This window comes from Drosophila ananassae, chromosome 2L (genome assembly GCF_017639315.1).
Source record: "Drosophila ananassae strain 14024-0371.13 chromosome 2L, ASM1763931v2, whole genome shotgun sequence".
NCBI lineage: Eukaryota > Metazoa > Arthropoda > Insecta > Diptera > Drosophilidae > Drosophila > Drosophila ananassae.
The window spans coordinates 10,311,511-10,329,882 of NC_057927.1; the positions used below are offsets into that span (position 1 = coordinate 10,311,511).

Genomic DNA, 18,372 nt, shown 5'->3' on the forward strand with positions numbered 1-18,372 from the left:
GTGCTTGGACGAAAAGTGATTTTCGTTCGCTGTCACTACTTTTTTCAATTATTGAAATTTTTTCAATTATGAAAATGCATGAAATTGAGTTTAAAATGCAAATGGCTTTCTCTATTTGCACTTCAAGTAGATAATTCGACTCAATGCAACTCAAGTTACCAGTGTCATATGGCATTTTGGAAAAAGCCTAGGTCAAGGTATTCAAATTTGCTGGAATGATTTCTAAACTCAAATAAGCAGAGTTTGTTTAAAAAATAAAAAACTATAAAAATTGTCTAAGGAAACTGGCTACGAATATGAATAAATATTGTGATTGAGTCGAAGTCAGAGTTCGAGTATGAATTTGAGTTTTGAGGGGAATGACACTATGTGTCAATGGCATTCCGTCGATTACTGCCTGCCACTCTTCGCCAAAAAATAGTCTCGTCTTGTTGTTGTCAACAACTTTTGGCACTTGACACTTAATGTGCATCATTGCGCCGCTGACAATTTCAAGCCATTTCCGTGGTGCCAGCCGAGCTAGTCACTTCTGTACTTCAGAGTCATTCACAGCATCCAAATCTTCGTCCTTCGGCGGAGTGAAGTTTCTTTTGCTGTTCAACTTTTGCATGGCCGTATAAAAATCGAATAACAAATTGCTCACAATCGCAACTGCAACTAGTTTTCTAGGAAGGGCGGGTATCTGACATTTTTATGAGCAGCTGCAAAAGATTTCTGGCGTTCGTTCGAATTTTTTTTTTTCACTTCCACTTCCTTTACTCGAACTTGTTTTCCACTAGAGAAATTTGTTGTGCGTGAAAAGCAGATCTCACGATGGCGATAGTACAATTCCCTGATAACTTTTTCCTTGAGTGAGTGATGTGACGTGACTTTTTAGACGACTTTGGTTTGTGAACAAAATCCCCGAAGCACTTTGATTGACAAACACATTTGCTGGTTGAATGAAAGGTGAATTTTTCTAATTCAATTCAAGGCTAAACGGAAAATTCTATTAGCTGTGCTGTTAGTGCTGCCAATTTCCCAACCCATACAGCTGCAACTAATTTACAACCGGGCAAAACTTTTCCACCGCCGGCATATTGTTTGAGTGGGGCCGAACTTTCAATTAAGCTCAAAAGGACACACACAAGTTTCGAAACGGAGTGGTACGGTGGCCTTCTGTTGCTGGTCCGCTGCAGCCTCTGTCGCATATTTCAATAAGTTTTCAAACTCAGGAGCACCGCGCTAAAACAACATAATTCATACTTAACTCACCGAAACAGTTTCCCCAAAAACGCCGCCCAAAAGAAGCGGCAGTGGCAAGTGGAAGTCGAAAGTGGGAACGGGCGATGGCTAGCTGCAATGAAAAATGGCAGAGCGGGATATAAAATTGCATTAGTGGTCATACACAGAAACATAATTATTTTATATTCATGAATATTTTAAATCTTAAAAAATATATATATGTATTTTACATTTAGGTCTAAAAAATAATATTGCTAATAGTTGCAAAGACTGTGTAAAAAATTGAATAAAACCCTAATTGTTCTCTCTGTAAATTTGATAACGTATTTTTAGGGTCTTTTTGGCCTGTTCGTGTTCAGTAAGTTCTCAAAAGATGTTGCTGGGCCGCCTCATAAAATGAAATTAAATTTATGTACAGTTGCAAAAGTTGGCAAGAGGTTGCCAATGGGCAGTGGGCGAGTGCATAAAACTTTCAAAGGCACCCGGGAAGTGGATCTAAACACGCGGCCAACCCATCATGCTCGTAATTCAAAATTCGAGTGGCAGTTGCAGTTGCAGGCTGGGTGGCAGGCGGCCAGTAAGGCAACCGCCAAAGGCACAGGACGCGCTACAACGGTGCATCCTGTTTTTTGTTGTGGGCGGGATCTGTTCACGCTTGTTTTCACTTGGCCACCGTAGGCTCGATTCGGCTCTCTTGCCCCAAAAACTTGGCCAAGCTGCCGGCGGGAGTTTGTGGTTGCTGGGCCGTCTTTGCCTGTCATTTGCCGAAGGCCAACAGCAAATGCTACAGAAACAGAACCAACGATTGTCGGGCCCTAAAGCTTTATGCACTAAAAATACTGATTGAGTTGTAATCATACTTGTTTTACTATCTGCTAAAGCAGCCATTTAGTATTTATTAAATGTACGTAAAACAACATTTGGGTAGGCCTAATTAAGAAAATTATGTTTTTCAAAGCATTTTAGTTGCTGTGTAATTTTAAACTAATCGAATTGCACAAATGCCTCAAGGTGATTGAGTTCTCTAGTTAAAGTTATTGATTAGTGAGGTCGAAAGATGTGATTTAAATTTGTTTAACAGATTGTTTTCGCAAACACAATTGTAATTCAATTCCTTATCTATAACAAAAAAAAGCCAGTAGCTAAATAAGTATTTGTCTGTAAAGTGTCATAGATCCAAAATGAAAAGCAGCTTACAGCTTTGATTTTTTGTAAACTACAAAGTTACTGATTTCCCTTTTAATATTCTCCATGGGGAAAATAACCCGATTTAGAATCAAAAAGGAATCAGAATTTAATGAATATTCCATAACCATGGGCAATGAAATGAAATACAGGCTCTGTGGAAAACCAGGACACGTATTGGTATTGTTTTTGGGTAGACAGAAAAAAAGAACCAGGAAGTGGTAGAATCCGGAATCAAGTAGCGTGTGTAATTGGTAAAGGCAAGGACTTCGAAGCTGCCCGTATGGGAATTATTGATAAATTCCAATTCCAACAAACATGTTGTTGTTATTGCTTGTTCCCTTAACCAACTCTCCTCCGACTCACACAGGGACGTTTCAATTGTAATTACGTTTATTGCATGGCTTTGGCTTTTGGCTACGACTTTTTCCTGTTGTTACTCCGATTGTTTGTATCATTGACTGGGTTGCGTCTGTGTGGAATAAACAAAAAAGTGAGCTTTACGACTTTCCATAGACATCCCATCCACACAGACAAATAAGTCCAAGCAATGCACACACGAACTGCCCGAGCATATTTTTGACATTTTGTGCATGCCTGTGCACAAAAGTATGCAACGTTCCATAATCGAAGACCGAGATTCTACCACCGACAAGGTTCTGTGGGAGTTGTAAAAAAGTAGAGACATCAAACGGAAAAATACTTCTAGGTGACTGTGGAAATGCACTGCAATGGCTGCACATCACAATTGAAAATATCCCCAGTCGAATGGGGCGAATGGAAAGAGCTTTGAATACTAAGCAAGGCTCTAAGTGAGTTGTAAAGAAATTTTATTTGCCGCTTGAACCACAATGACCCACACGCGCATGCAGTGGCTATAAAATTGGAACAAGCCACTTGCACACGACACCCACTCTGCACTGGAATATAAAGAGAATACGAGCTTGAAGTCTACAAGTTATAAAAAATTCTGCATATTATCTGAAAACTTAAAAACAATATAAACTCATTAAATAGATAGTTGATATTTTATTATATATTTAAATTAAAAAAAAAAAAAACTTTTTTAACTGGATATAAATATTGAAATGAAATCCTTTGTGTAGATAATCCCATATTCTCTTGTGAAAGTTGTGGTAAGAGCATGCAAGGCCGGCAGAAGAAGCCTTTTTCCTGTCGAAGGTCCAGGAAGGTGCACCTTTTTGGCATGCAGGCCGCAAAAGTATGCAAGTCCGGTGGCATAGTCTGTGATTCGGATTCTGTGCGTCCGTCTGCCGTGCGGCATGCAGCAACAGTTTCCACAGCCGGGGCAGTGGCTTGGGTCAGACCTAGGACAAGTTCTGAAACATCTGTGATTCAGAATCCGGAATCGTTGGGATCGCCAACAATCTTTCATGCTACGCATTTGCAAGTCCGTAAGCAGAGTGGGAGAAATGCAGACAGTAACTTGGACTGGCTAGAATATATATATTTTTTTATGTGCCGGCATAAATATTCTATGAGACATTTTATAGCTTGGCCCTCAGGTGGGTACTGAGCAAATCAAAATGCTCTTAAAAATTTCATCTTAGGCTAGGCATACAATTTTAAGCAACCCATGTAATATATTTTGACAACTCGTTTGTGAAAATGCCATACGAGTGTTGGCCGGAGCCATTTATAAAATTGCATTTAAAAATCTTTTATTTTTGCATGAGTGCCCCCATCGAGGGACACGCATTTTCATGGAAGGGGGGACGAAAATTGGGGCAGATAGAGGTGCTCTGGTGTTTGAGCTGCAATTCATTGCAAACGCACGTTGCAATTGCACAGAAATGGCAATCCATTCAGCCAACAACAACTTTTTCTTCATTTTGCTGAACTTATGAAAAATACATTAATGCCCCTTTTGCAAAAACTCGATATACAACTTTAAAAGGATGTATGTACTTTCAATGCCAAATAATCTGTGCAAATTCCTTTATTTCATATTTTATTCTTTTCTTTTTAATAATGGAGTAAATTGCTGGAATTTATATAATTTTTTATAAAAATTTTTGACAATTAAAATACATATATTTATTTTTTAAGTAATAATGCTGCGGAAAGTCATAAGTACGAAAGTTCGATTTTTTTGCAAACTTTCTTAAAACCCAGACGTGGGACAAAAAACCACCATGAGCTTGATTCTGTTTGTGTTTGCCAGTAAATTGTGTGTGAAGATGTCAACAAGCTAGTTAACTGCATTTGATCTGCACTTTGCCTTTAACACTAACCCAAAAAACAAACAGGAATACCAACCCATTTCTGAATGTCATTGTGTGGGAGAATCTATTATTTTTCAAGCACATTTCACTTCGCAGTTATGTTAGTTTTGCTTGATTTTCGCATCTCAGCGCGTTTTTCCGCCTTTTCCTTCCCTCACGTTGCTTAATACTTGTCTTCATGGCGATAGTTTTTCTATTTTTTTTCTTGGTTTTTGTCTTTTGCTGGGAAAACTAAAGCGGAATCCGATGTGTGTGCGTGTAATGTTGTCAAAATGACAGAACATTTTGCTGAAGTTTAAGTAGCGTAGCATAGCGAGTAGGAAAATGGAGATGGGGCCCACGCATGTGTGAGCTTTGTTTGGCAGAATCTGACACGCCCTGTCATTTCCACAGACTTTTCCCACTCCTAGGTTTCCAGGGATCCAGCAAATTTAGAAGGATACTCTCGAGGTACTTGACTTGGCACAGCTCTTCATATTCTATGACTATCCATTCTATTTAATTTTTTGAATTCATTTAATACGCAAAACTGGCTTCTTCTATCCATCTCTTAATTCCCTAAATAAATTTTTGTATTTTTATTTGGTCTTTGATACTGTATTTGCCTCAATTAAATGTCAGAATGTGCCAGAGAAAATGTCTACAATATTTATATCCATAAAATGGAATAGAAACGCAGTCGACTTTTAAAAGTCAAATGCTTGTAAAGTGTGTGAGAGTGTTTTGTGGCAAAAACCAAAAATTATTGCCCCAAGAAATGGAGATTTTTGACCGAAATAAATTTCGAATGCAAAACTATTTAATAAGCATCAAACTGGCCGACCATAAATAAATAAAGCCATGAGAAAATGTGAGCGAGGCAGAATGCCTCGGCTCTAAAAACAAATGTGATGTGATGTTGTGCTTTAAGTTAAAGCTTTTAATTGCTTTGTTTTTGCAAGCATGAGTTATAACACTGAGCTGAGGACCAAGAAAAAAACAAAACCTAAACGGAAGTGTCAGTGGGCTACTCCTATGTCTGCTGGGCTGGGCAAGCTGTTTGTTCTGCTCTTGTGGGTCCCAGCTTTCAGATTCCAGCTACCAACCACCAACTCCACTTTTTTTCCTTCTCCTCGGGTTAGAGCCTCTCTTTTGGCTGTAATGTATACGGACTCGTTAGATTTTTGGCGTGGTTGAAGGGGTAGCAGGCGGAGGAGGAGCAGACGACTTATTTATGCTTTCGGAGTTGGCTCGTCTGCATGTCCAGCTGTCCGACTGATTTGCATCTCTTGTGCATGATGCACACTCATACACACAGTCTCATGTGCAACAGCAATTATTGCATTTATGAAATTCAGATGCTGTTGCTGCTGCAGCTACTTCACAGATACTCGCTGGCTTTAGTATCTGACTCTTGTGTACATTTCGGTTTCATTTTTCTGTACCCTTTGACAAGGTCATTAAACTTCTGGAATTATTTTAACGGAATTTGTTTGAGTTTTCAGAAAACAATTTATCATTCCATCATTATCAGTCATATTATTTCCAAATCATTTAATAAAATGGACATCAAATAATTTACAATATTATCAGAGATACATATCTGGATAAAATTATATAAATAATAAATACGCTTTCCAAATAAATTATATTTTTTAACAACACTATTTAAGGAATAATTAATTTTATATAACATTAATAAATATAAAAGCATAAAGGGAGTTTGATTTTCGGCAGTCGTTAGTCTTTTGTTGTACGATTCACTTGGCCACAATCCCTCCCCCGCTCTCAACCAATAGCAATGGCAATTATCATGGGTCCACTCCCCACAAAACCCATCCGGCCCTTCTCCCTTTGCTCGAAACCCAAGCCCAATCCCATTGGAAACCTCTTCCCGGGTCCCCATTTGGATGCCAGGCTCATTCAGTTTGCGGCTTGGTATTGTGGCAGACGACCCTTTACAGCTTCAGTGGGGGCCCTTGGCCGGGGTCATAATTTCTGAAATGTTTTGACTTGCATTCGCCTTTTATGCTGATTTACTGGCTGTTGTGGTTTTGTGACAAATCTGTTTTGCTCACTTCTGATGTGATTCTCATTCTTTTGGCCCAGTTTTATCCGTCAGCCCCAGCCCCAGCCTGCTGCCGGCTGGCCCTCAATGTGCGGCTTAAATCTGCCAAAAAGTTTTATTTCAAGCCATTTAGTTTTGCATTTGTTTGACTTGCTTAATTTGCATATGTATTTTTGGCATTTCGGTGGAGGGGAAGAAGAACCCAGAGGAGCTCCCGGAGAACAATTTAGGCCCAGTCATTAGGCATAAATCAGTGTCTGCGGACTCATTAAATCACGCGCCTTGCAATGGAGGAGGCGTGTTCCCAGAGTCTAGGCTCAAAAACGCCCCCTCGGATGTATATCTTGTTGTATTGTTTATTATGGGTTCCTGCTAGTCCCTTTGATCTTTTAAGTTTAAGCTGTTGCTTTAAGTAAAACAAAAAACTACACAGAGAAAAAAGCTCAATAAATTCCATATAAATGAACTTTGCATTAATTATAATAGGTAAGATAATTGAAATTTATATTTAATTTATTGAAGTTGTCCATTTTTCAATTTCAAGATTCATTTATTAATCCTAAAAAATATTTCTCTAGTGCGCGAAAGCCATTTTTATTCCTGAGAGCTTCGGCATTTAATTCAATTTTAGCCATCCACACCTGACGCTTACCGGACAATAAAAAGCGTAGCAAATCGCTTTGGTCTCTGCTAATTTATTGGCCAGGCTTTAATGATGATGATGGAGCTCAAGCTGGAGCTGGACCTGGGCCTGGACCAGAGTCGGGATTCTGCAGGAATAACAATGCAACGATGCCCCAAGTCATCACGTATACAACGTCCAGGTGCCTTTCAAGGTCGTATTTGTCGGGCTGTCGCTGCAATCTCATCGCGGTCATAATAAATTTATGCAGCCGGTGGCAAAGGTACAGCTTTATTCCTCTGCAATGGCCTGGTCCTCAGTTTTTTTCCCGATTTCTGCACTGAAGAAGTTATAAAAGCCAGTGTGCGATGGGTGTTAATGCCGGCAAATTGCCTTGGGGTAATTGTTGTCGTTGTCGGTAATTGTGTCCATGCGGTCTAGTAGTTGTCTCTTCTCCAGGTTACCTTCTGCCAATTTGCCTGCCATCTTTGGCATCTCTGTGGTTACAATGTGGCTCATTTGTGCAACAAACGAGGCTGCAATTTTGTTACCATTTCTGGAACCAAGGACAAATCATAGCTTCTGGCCACAAAGACGAAGATAGAAACCTGGTAGGACGACTAGAAATTGGTTTTCATGTTGTACCCCAAAATCTAATCCACTTCTGTTGTCATAATTGTGGTTTTCGGTTGCTTGGCTGGAGAGTTTTGCTTCTTAAGTCTTTTAAGTATTTACACATCGTTAACTTTGAATTACTCTGCGAAAGGACAAAATTGAGTGGCTTCTATCCCCAGTTATTTTGGCTGTCTTTTTCAACGAGTTACCCTAGTTAGTGTCCTTTTATTTGCGGTCACCCTATTCCAATGTAGATTTAATATCATAGTTCGTTCGTACTTTTTCTCTGCCTCTCGTGTCATGGTTGGGTGTTTTTTGTGTAATGAAACCGCAATTTTATGACCCATGGCCGTGCATATTCTTGGGCGATTTAAAGCGCTTTTAAATCCCATAGTTTTGCATTGATTTCTCTTTTATATGATTTCCAACTTTGCCTGGCCAGCCTTTGCCCCTCGTCGTTTTACCAACTTTTTCTCTTTTTGGCTCACTCTTTATGGGATATATTTTTTAATAACATTTTTTACTGACCATATAGGGGTGTTTCTGTGTGTTTGGGTTTGTGGAAAATCGGAATTTGTGGCATCTGCGGCCTTGTGTCGTCCTCTGCCCTCTTCTCATGTTTGTGCGCTAGTTATGTGCGTTTTATTATGTCAACATTGGGCCATTGTTCATTGGGAGCTCACTGGGATCATCATGGGGGATTGTGGGATGAGCTTTCAGCCCTCGGCCCAGTCCCCTATTGCCTGCCTCTGGTGTTTTTCTGGCATTTTTGCGAATGTTCCAGGCTTTTAGCTTTGATATATTTGTTAGTCTGACCATAAGCTTTGTGTAATAAAATTGTTGCATTTTGAGTCCGTAATTGTGCGGCTGATGGAGTGCATTTTTGATGACGATGATATTAAAATTGAGGGCGCACTTGAACGGGATTGGAAGGTGTCAAAAAGGGGAAAACAGGGGGATTTTATTTAAACATTTTATTAAAATATCAGAGAATATCTCTGCCAAAAGGTCGAGTCGATTTCCCTGGCATAACTTTTATTTATATTCATCATACCGGAAATTAGAAGCTCATCTCAAATGAAATCTTTCTTTAATCTGTGTGTTTCGGGTCCCAGGCGCTCCATTTATGTGGTGACTCATGTCAGTGGACATAAATCGAGATGGAGCTGTGACAGAACAGAAATCAAGCTTATCGGCCGTCTGCCAATATCTCTATTACCACCTGGGCCACCTTTCCTCCCAACTGGTTTGCCAAACGCAAAAAGTAACAAACAAACAAATGGCAGAATCGAGTAACTTAAATGTCATTCTGAGGGAAAAACAAGAGAAAATCTGCAATTTGTTTTATGTAATAGATTAAACTCTTCTTCCATATGTGCACAAGGAAAAACTGATATGTATACTAGTATATTAAAAAAAATTATTCTACCGTAAATGAGAAGGGTTTTTCTTGGAAGGGTTTTTTTTATGTTTTTAATTATTTTTTTTTCTTCTTAAATTTTAAGACGTGTCTTTTGGAAATCTACAGTGTAACCATGCGGATAAGGTGAAATTCTGACCCAACTGCCAACTGGCATTGGCACTGACTGTCCTCCAATGTCCTCCGCCTCCGCCCAAATGAAATTGAAGAAAATTGCATTTGCACGAGAGACAATTTCGAAACAATTGCAAAACTGTTTGACATGCTGCCTCCGTTGCCCTGCTCTTCTCTTTTTTACCTCTGCGATGCTGCCAAACAGTTTAGCAGGTAATGCCTTATATCGATATCGTTCCAAAGCTGCAATGGAGACAGATACAGATGCTGGGACAGTAGCTTGGCATTGAGCGGGAGCGGGAGCCAGACCAGGAATAGGAGCAGGACCAGGAGCAAAAAAGCCAAGAGAGAGGGGCAGACTGACTTGGCAGGCAGTTTGATGCAGTTTAGTTGACTATTGACTGCCGGGCGGAGCCAAAGTCCCGGGTCCGGCTCAAAAACTTGAGGTTGGGAGATATCACGTCAGTTGCAGGCATTCCGGACCCGTTCATCGTGAGAGTTTTTGGCACATTTCAGCCAGCTGGCCATAGCCATTTTGGCCTTTTTGTCCTCGACTTCCGCTTCCTCATTCTCGTCCTCATCCTCCTGCTTCAGCTTCTGTTGGTGTTTCACCTCCTGCACTTCCGATCCAGGTCCGTGCTGTAGCTATAATTTAGTTAAAGACAAAACGTCGCTGTGTCTGCAAAATCGAACATGATGCCAATGGACCAATATTCGTTCCGTCAATGGCAGCTTGCCGTTCCTGTACTAGTCCCTTTTTGGGGTCTCCCACTGAAATTGGTATTGGTATCTGCATATGGCCAGGCTGGGACTTGGACTCCAAATGCAGCCGGTATGGGAGCTGGCATGGGAATGTGTGTGTTGGCTTATCACACTGCCAGCAAAATAGCAGTAATTAAAAGTGGAATATCCACTCTCAGATCAAAGTTTCTCTTCTTTCTTAAAAAGCATTAAATAGTCCATGGGTGAGTACTATTTTTACTAAAATTGGAAGGTCGAGTGCAATTAGTTTAAGATAGTTTTAGTTTTTATTTTTGTTTCTAAATAAATCATATAAGTAAAAATATAGATAGCGAGAAAAAGATTTCGATTTTTTAAATAATTTTTAATGCAATAGAACTAGATTATAGTCCTAGCGACATCGTCCATTTCTCAGTGCAGGAAGCCCGGCTTAAAAAGAATGACTTTTCTGAGAGAACCCTGGACCCTAGCCGGCTGTAAAAACAGCCAGTCAAGTGCATAATTACTTAATTTCCTCCTAGCTTTATTTCGGCCACACATGGCCATAGTAACTGGCCATTTTCAGATACTGGTTACATTCTGGCCACCTTTTAACCTTTTCATTCGGCTAATTTTGAGTCTGGTTCCCAAGGGCAATTTCGGGGCTCAATACAAAATGTGTTTGTCTTTTTAGTGTCGCATTTGATGCCGCACAATCTCGTAGATTTCCCCAAACGAAGCGACTCAACTCGGTTTGACCGGCGAAAAACTGTAAATTTGCACAATGACAGGCCTTGAGAGGCTTCGGAAACGGAAAAGGACAAGTGGGACCCTGCACGTAGCAACCTCACCTCGCAGGCGTAGCACAATAACACAAAAATTGACAGACAAAAGCCAACGGCTTGAGCAACAACTCTCGGACACAAGGAGCGCTTAGTTTAGGTTAGGACGGGATGGGATGGGATGGGAAGGTAGGGGATACGTTACGGGATGTTGTTTGAAACACAACTGGGCAACGGGGACCAAGTAGCTGTACCAAAGCGTTTCCGACATCTCCGGGCAACCTAAATTGTCAAAGCCAAGTTAAGACCTGTTTGGAATAGAGGGCCACGTGTCCCGGTCTTGGCTTCACACTTGTCCCTTCCAGTAGTTGTATCCTTTGTGCTGTCAAATCATTGTCACTACAGTCAAGCTCCTATAGCTTGAAGTTCTTCGTAAGAATTTAGATAGATACTGGAAGGTGTGTTAGGTTCTAATTCTTTTTACCATAGAACCTTCTTAGAATAAACATTTTAATTCTCAAATGAAAACAGCCAAGGTATAGTTCATTTAGGGAATCTCCACTGTTTTAGATAATGGCTCAAGAACTTGAACAAAACGGAGACGGAGGCCAAGGCCTGACCAAAGGTTTGTCTTGGCCCGGTCTACACCTGTTGCCAATTGTTGTCTGCTGGCCGGATCAGGAACGAACTGAACTGAACCGGCAGTTTATGTTTATGTTTATGGCCCTGGCTGACAAGAGAGGTTGTCCAGGCTTCCGCCTAACGAAAGATGTAGAGTGCCCAGGATTTTGTGCATTTTGTTGACTGTTGGGCTGTTGATGTAGTTTTTTATTTGTTTTAAATAAATTTTACACGGAAGCTTTTATGTAAATTTTATGGTAATTCGCCTAGCTGTTGCATAAGCTCCCGTTGCCTCCAATGGCCCTGAGCTGTTGCCCTGTAAATAGCCGGCGGAGTGGCTCTCAAAGCACTTGGATGAACCACAAAACAGATTTAACTATAATACTTTTTATTGGGTTTGCTGTTTATTCGGATTTCTCTTTTTTTTTTTGCCTGGAGAAGTGCTGATTCATGAGGCAAGAATTACCGGCTGAGTGAACCGACATGGGAATTACATGACCAGAAGTTTCTTTCAATCTTTTCCCGGCGATCTCTCGACTTTCGCCCATTAACAAAGTGCTCGCACACAGATACTCCGACCGATAGCATAAGATACATTTGTAGACCTGTTTGCGTGTGTTTGATGATAATGGCTTCATCTAATCGATTACATCATTGAGAGAATCGCGTGCCTCGCCACTGGAGTTCAAGTTGAAGTTGAATTGTTGCTTAATTCGAGCGTTTTGTATATTTGTCTTACTTGTTCTGTTTGCCCCGGGCAATTGCCTACTTTGTTTGCTTACTTGTCTGCCAGTTTTGTGTTTTTTGTTTATTTGTCTTGCCTACGCCTCGTTTCATTCTAATTGAAATTGCATCAGGGCCCATTCGAATTATGCTTTTGCCTTTTGGCAGAGAAAGCATCTTTGTGCGAAATGTGCGAAATTCCATTGTGACCGGGTGATTGATTTCTCCGGCTTGTGGATAATTATAGTCTGTCCCAGCTATGATATCATAGAATTCGATACTGGGTCAATGTCTTTAAATAAATAAACAATGCATTTTATGGCCTAACTTAATTGGTTGGCTTCTATTGTAGGTTCCTGGTTTTATTTTCCGTCGAGGAGATTCCCAGTCATTTGCATAAAGCAAACAAAATATGCAAATGACGGGCAAGAGACCCAGAAAAATGAAAGAACTTGACCACTTGACTGGCACAAATCATGTTTACACATGAGCAGCGGCCACTTCAGGGTTCGTCCCCATTTGGCCGAATAACCCAAAAAGTATTTCAAACCCCCAGCCCGCACCCGGCATCCCCTCCAGCTTATTGGCAGATAATTGACACATAAAATTAGCATAATTTCCGAGCAAGTGAACTGGCCAGACTGAAGCGTAGCAGGCGATAGCCATCGGAATGCATAATGACCAGCAAACGATATCATTTCACTTTTCTTACGCCGGACTTTTTTTTAAATTTGATATTTCTGCCTCCGTGCTTCTTGGCGTGTGCAAATATTATTAATATGTATATTTGTTGTCGAGTTAATGTATGGAATTTAAATTAACAAATTTTCACAGTATTTTTCGACAGTTGTCTCCCAGAGATTCCTATCTATGCAGATGTATCCGAAAGCTGTAGAAAGTGTGGTAACATTCTAGTTAGGGCAACGATGCGTATGCTTAATATTTTATAAACACCAATATCAGATTTCAAATTAAATGATGGCTTTGTGTTAATTTATTTGGAATTTCATTTGAGATTTAATTGTAATTTTATTTATTAGAGGTAAATATAGCCGAAAGCTGTAAAGAGTGTGTTAATAGTCTATTTACGCCAATGAGGCGTATACTTAATATTTGAGGAGACCAATAAGATGATATGATTTTGATGTTTTGGTAATTGGCTTGAAAGGTGTTGTTCAATGAAATAGTAAAACGAACTTATTAAAGGTAAATTAAAGGAAGAGTATATTAAAATGCTTAAATTTGTCTGATATGTTACTCAGATGGTCAGAATCGGCAAACTTTTTATATATTCCTCATTGACTTTGATGCATCGAATTGAGCTGGAACTTCGGCCCCTCCCACACATAAATCGACGGGCAAAACTTGTCAGCATTCAGGGCTGTCAATGTTGTCCTGCGACAAACAATTTAATTTATGAGAAGCGCTGCAAAACTAAAGCAGAATGCCAAGCAAATTGACAAAGTGAGCATTTAAGGCGGAATGGACCGAACTAAGAAGGCGAAGAGCACGGACAAGAAGTCAAGTTGAAATGCAGAAGGAAAACGTCCTTCGATTGAAGTGCAAGTGTGTGAGTTTCCTACGATTTTTTCATTTCATTTTTTTTCCTCTGGCCTTCTTTTTCTTTATCTCTCCTTACATTTGACACTTGAGTGCGCTTTGCATTCGTTTGCTACTGTTGTTGTGCTGCCAGTTGTTGGTGTTGATGTTAGGCAGTTTGCGCAACGAATCAAATTTAAATTTCTTGATTGTCCGCTCGAGTGGCAGGCCAAAAGCAAAAGTCAGTAACTACTACTCAGAGTGTGGAGTGAGGAGATCCTTTTGCGATTTTGCGCATAATAATAATTTGAACAACGTGCCTGGAATTGATGACTGGTCAGCGATGGTTGCTACCGTTTTGGTTCTTTTCTTATTGCCACAGAAAGAAATCGACATTGTTGTACATTTTTAAATTATTTAGATGAAGGCCATCAAAAAGCTTTGAGTTTGCCGTAAGTTTGAGTTTAAATAGTAGTGTGTCCTTTAGTCCTATTCCTCGCTCATAGTATCCAAAATAAGTGGATTTTTTTCCAGTGTCGGAAGAAGTGTCGCAGAGGGCCTGAGTGACTGATGGACTTGCTCACTGACACGGCTCAGACGGGAGGAGTGTCCTTTCCCCCATCCCCTACTGCTCGTTATCTTTTCTACATTTTTTTCCAGGCTAGCTGCTCCTTTTTTTCAGCTTTGGCTGTCAGCGCGTTCGGCGGCAATCTATGGCTGTTAAATGGAGCAAAAAGTGTTACCCGAACAATGGTGTCAATTAAACTTTACATTGTTACATTTAAGGCAGCTGCAGGGGAAATGGCTGAACGACCTTCAATTTTGAATGCGTGCGTGTGGCTCCACAAAATATCCTTCCCCCCCCCCCCCTGGTAAACAATAAAAAGAAGGAAACCCCCATGGTGAGTGTTTGCCACTTTCTGAGGTTTCTCATCAGTTCCTTTTTCGAGGTGGTTGGTCATTTGGCTTGATGAAGGTTTTAGGACCACATAAAAATAGATAAATGCCAGTAAAAAGAGGTGCCATCTCGGAGTTCACAGAACTCTCATTTGTCTGGTTTATTTTCGGCGACGAGTGGGTGAGCAAATTAAACAAAACTGCCCTCACATAAACCCACAAACAATGGAAAAATTGATTTTATTTATTGTTTTGTATTTTATTTAATTGGATTTATTGATGCATATTTAAATACTTTATTGATCATAACTTTGTCAGGGCTTGAATTATGGTTCGATACTGGTTTAAATCAAGTTTATTGGTAAGTGAATCAAAAAAATATTTTTAATTTATTTTAAATGAGTTTAATTATTTTTTGCTCATACTTTTACACTCACCACTTTCGGAATTATATTTTTTTTTCGTTTATTAAGTCACTTGATTTGTAGGCACTTTGTTTTTGGGTGACACTTCACTTGCGTGTTTGTACGTATATCCTGCCGCCAGGATAACTTTAGATTTGTGTGAGATGGGGCGATGCTGCCAGAGGCGCACGCGTAACCGAATCGGGAGAGTTTTTGCTGCAATGGTCAGTGGGGCTGGGTTCTTTTATACTCTCGTTCTGAATTTCTTCTGCCGCCGTCGCTAATGAACTTCATTATGAGGTTCCACTGCCGCGCCAACTGCGCTGCCAGATTCTGGGCCTGGCAGAATTTCGCGAGCGTTTGTTGTAATGAAAGCCCGACATCGTCGTCGCCGTTGCCGTTGCCGTCGCTGCCTCTGTCGACTGCTGCCGCATAAATTGTAAGCTACGCTCCAAAATGGGGGATGCGGGGGGGAAGATTCTCAAGACGTCGACAGCGGAGCTGCGCTGCCGCTTTTGTCTTTGCCAATTTTTGCCTTTGCCAGTCGCGCTCTGTCTCGCTTCCTCGCTTGGAAACCAGAATTTTATACCAAAATCGGCCCCAAAGTGATCGGCTTCTTGTTGGTTATTGTTGTTGGTCAAGCGGGCTATTCTTTTTTTTGGCCCTGTCTTCTGCCATTGGCCAATTCTCCCGAGGAGAGCCCTCCAGCTGTTCGCAAGCCTGGCTTTGTATCTGTTTTTTGTTCGTTACTCACTTAGCGCGTTTTTTGTTTTGTTCGCTCGGTTTGGTTGATTTATGCCGGAAAATATTTGTTTACTGTTTGTCAGCACCGAAACTGGCAGAGCAACAAGTGATTCATGGCACTTTAATTAAGTCAGAGTGCAGGCGTATTTTAGCCCAGTTAAAAGATGCTCATTAACCAGCGCGAACCTGCTGAATTTCTCACTTCCTTTGACGTAGGCACAAGCCACCAAAAATGTTTCAATTGCGAATTCAATCTAAGCCGGCCGCCACCCACCCACAAAATCATTTGCCATATCAGCGATGAACGTGATGGGATTTTTCCAAAGACACACAAAAAAAACAGGAAAAAAAAGGAGACGACGGCAAAGGCAGCGACAGAAATTGAAATCCTCTCGTCGATTTTGTCGTAAACATAAAGATAAAAAAATGTTTATATTTATCTCAGTGAAATTAATTCCAAGCGCTCTACGGTGAAAGCTTTGACAGAATATATATTTTGAATTGGTTTCGTTTTTGGTTTCGGTTTTGGTTTCTTTCCACTGAACCACTTCCTTGTGGCAGCGTATAAAATTTAAATTTGGCCAAGATTTTTTTCTGATTTTTTTTTGCCTTCCCTATGAACCGCCCACACTGCCGCAAAAATTTCAATATCGGTGTCAGGTTCACCGAAGCCGAAAGGGGGCGGAGGCTGTTGCCAGAGTATCTTTGTATCTGTATCTGCCTCTGTGTATCTGTATCTGTATCTGAAGCAGAAGACGTCTAGCTCAGGTGTTGGCGCCAGCAGGCGGACAACTTGAACTTGTTGTTACTGACTGTTTTTTTCTTCTTTTCTTTCTGGCAGTTTATGCGCGCACGTGATTTGCATTCGTAAATAGCCAAGACGGCGAGTGTGTGTGCTTGCTTGATATACAAATGCTAAAATAATAAATTGCTTCGAATTATTGGCACTTTCCTGGCGCTGATAAAAAGAATGTGTCTTGGTAATAACAATAATAATGCGACAACGACATCAGCAACATCTTTCCCACCATCACCGCCACTGCCACCGACTGCCCAGGGCATCATGTCATAACGCATCGAATCGCATCTTGTTGAGCCTGGTGCTAAGTCCCCCCCACAAATGTGCGAGCCATAAAAATATTATTATGATTTTCAATAATCACGCGCATTAAATTATCATAATACGAGCATTTTCAATATTTCCACGCCTGGGCGGCGTTGAGGTCGGTTGGCCTTGTTTGCCGTTGCCGTCACTGATTTTCCAATTTGGCTCGTTGAAAATTGAAAATGCTACCGCTACTGAGGGGAGCTGTGCAGATGAGCTTTGTTATTATTTTTTATGAATATTAGTTAGAAAGATTTGAGGCTAATTTTCCATGGAATATGTTTGGGTATCTTTTGTTTTTTTTTTGGATGGGGGAGGACTTTAAAATACTTTTAATAGAATGAGTTCGTTATGAATATTCATCTGCTTGTTTTGTATTGTTCATGCCATACACGGAAACCACAACAAAACCCTCCAAGATTTGGTAACCCAATTTCGGCCAGCCTATAAACATTCTTGTTTAAAGTCAGCTCGGAGATGGCGAATAAAATATAATAAAAAAGTACAAATAAGCGAATGATTTCTAAGAAGAGAACTCTTCTTAGTCTGGCAAAAGGCCGCACAGCTGACAATGACGCATCAAAAGCGGCTTTCTCGACATCTCTCCGGGCCAGTCATCTCAGAAAAGTAAATAAAATTAAATCAGAAGAATGCCTGTCTGACATAACAACAACACAATAAGCCACGGCAGCCACCGGCAACCTTCTAGATACAGTTAAGTAAATTTTAATGTTTTGCTTCCCTGAAATCACTTGAGACCCCCCAAAAAAAAATTTTGCTTATCTGGAACTAAGCACTTGAATATGCGAATATTTCAGAAGGGCCCACACAGACGGATATACGACTATATATAATTCCATATCAGTACTTTCACCGCCTGACGCCTTAAATGCATGTTGATGAGAAGCGAGATGATGACGTTCAGACCGGCTAATAGAAAGTTCTTCCCCCAATTAATTGTCACTGAGAAATGGCACAACAAAACAAAAACAGGCGAATCCGAACCGAGAAAAAATCGAAATGAAATGGCACAGAGTCTTAACAGACTATATTTATGGGGTTTTCGGGGGTGATGGGACAAGGGGGCGACTGGGGATATGGTCGGTCAAGGCAGGCCATTAAAAGTAAATCCAGTGCAAGAAGCTTGCCCGAACAGGGACAACATCTGAATTTTTATAAACTTGCCGCAGACGTGCCGCTCAATTCCCCTCTTCATCGGTGCCGTAATTGTTTATTTTGTATCTGTTCTTTTTTTTTTGTTTCTCCCCCAATTGTTTTTTTGTATTATTATATTTTGTGTGAAGTTGTTTTGTAGTAGTACCCACACCCTGTCAAAAAATTCTGTGCCAGTGACCGAGAAAAAT

At 40.5% G+C, this 18,372-nt stretch overlaps 1 protein-coding gene across 1 annotated transcript in view; it reads right to left on the reverse strand.

Moving 5' to 3' along the window:
* The window catches only part of LOC6499681 (serine-rich adhesin for platelets), a 48,855-nt gene extending 33,325 nt beyond the window's left edge, over nt 1–15,530 (reverse strand). Inside the window, exons 1-2 of the mRNA XM_001954123.3 lie at nt 15,193–15,530; nt 1,255–1,336 (exon numbers count right to left, since the gene is read on the reverse strand). The gene's annotated coding sequence lies outside the window, so the exon portion shown is untranslated. The remainder of the gene's footprint in view (nt 1–1,254; nt 1,337–15,192) is intronic.
* Between the last annotated feature and the right edge of the window lie 2,842 nt (nt 15,531–18,372).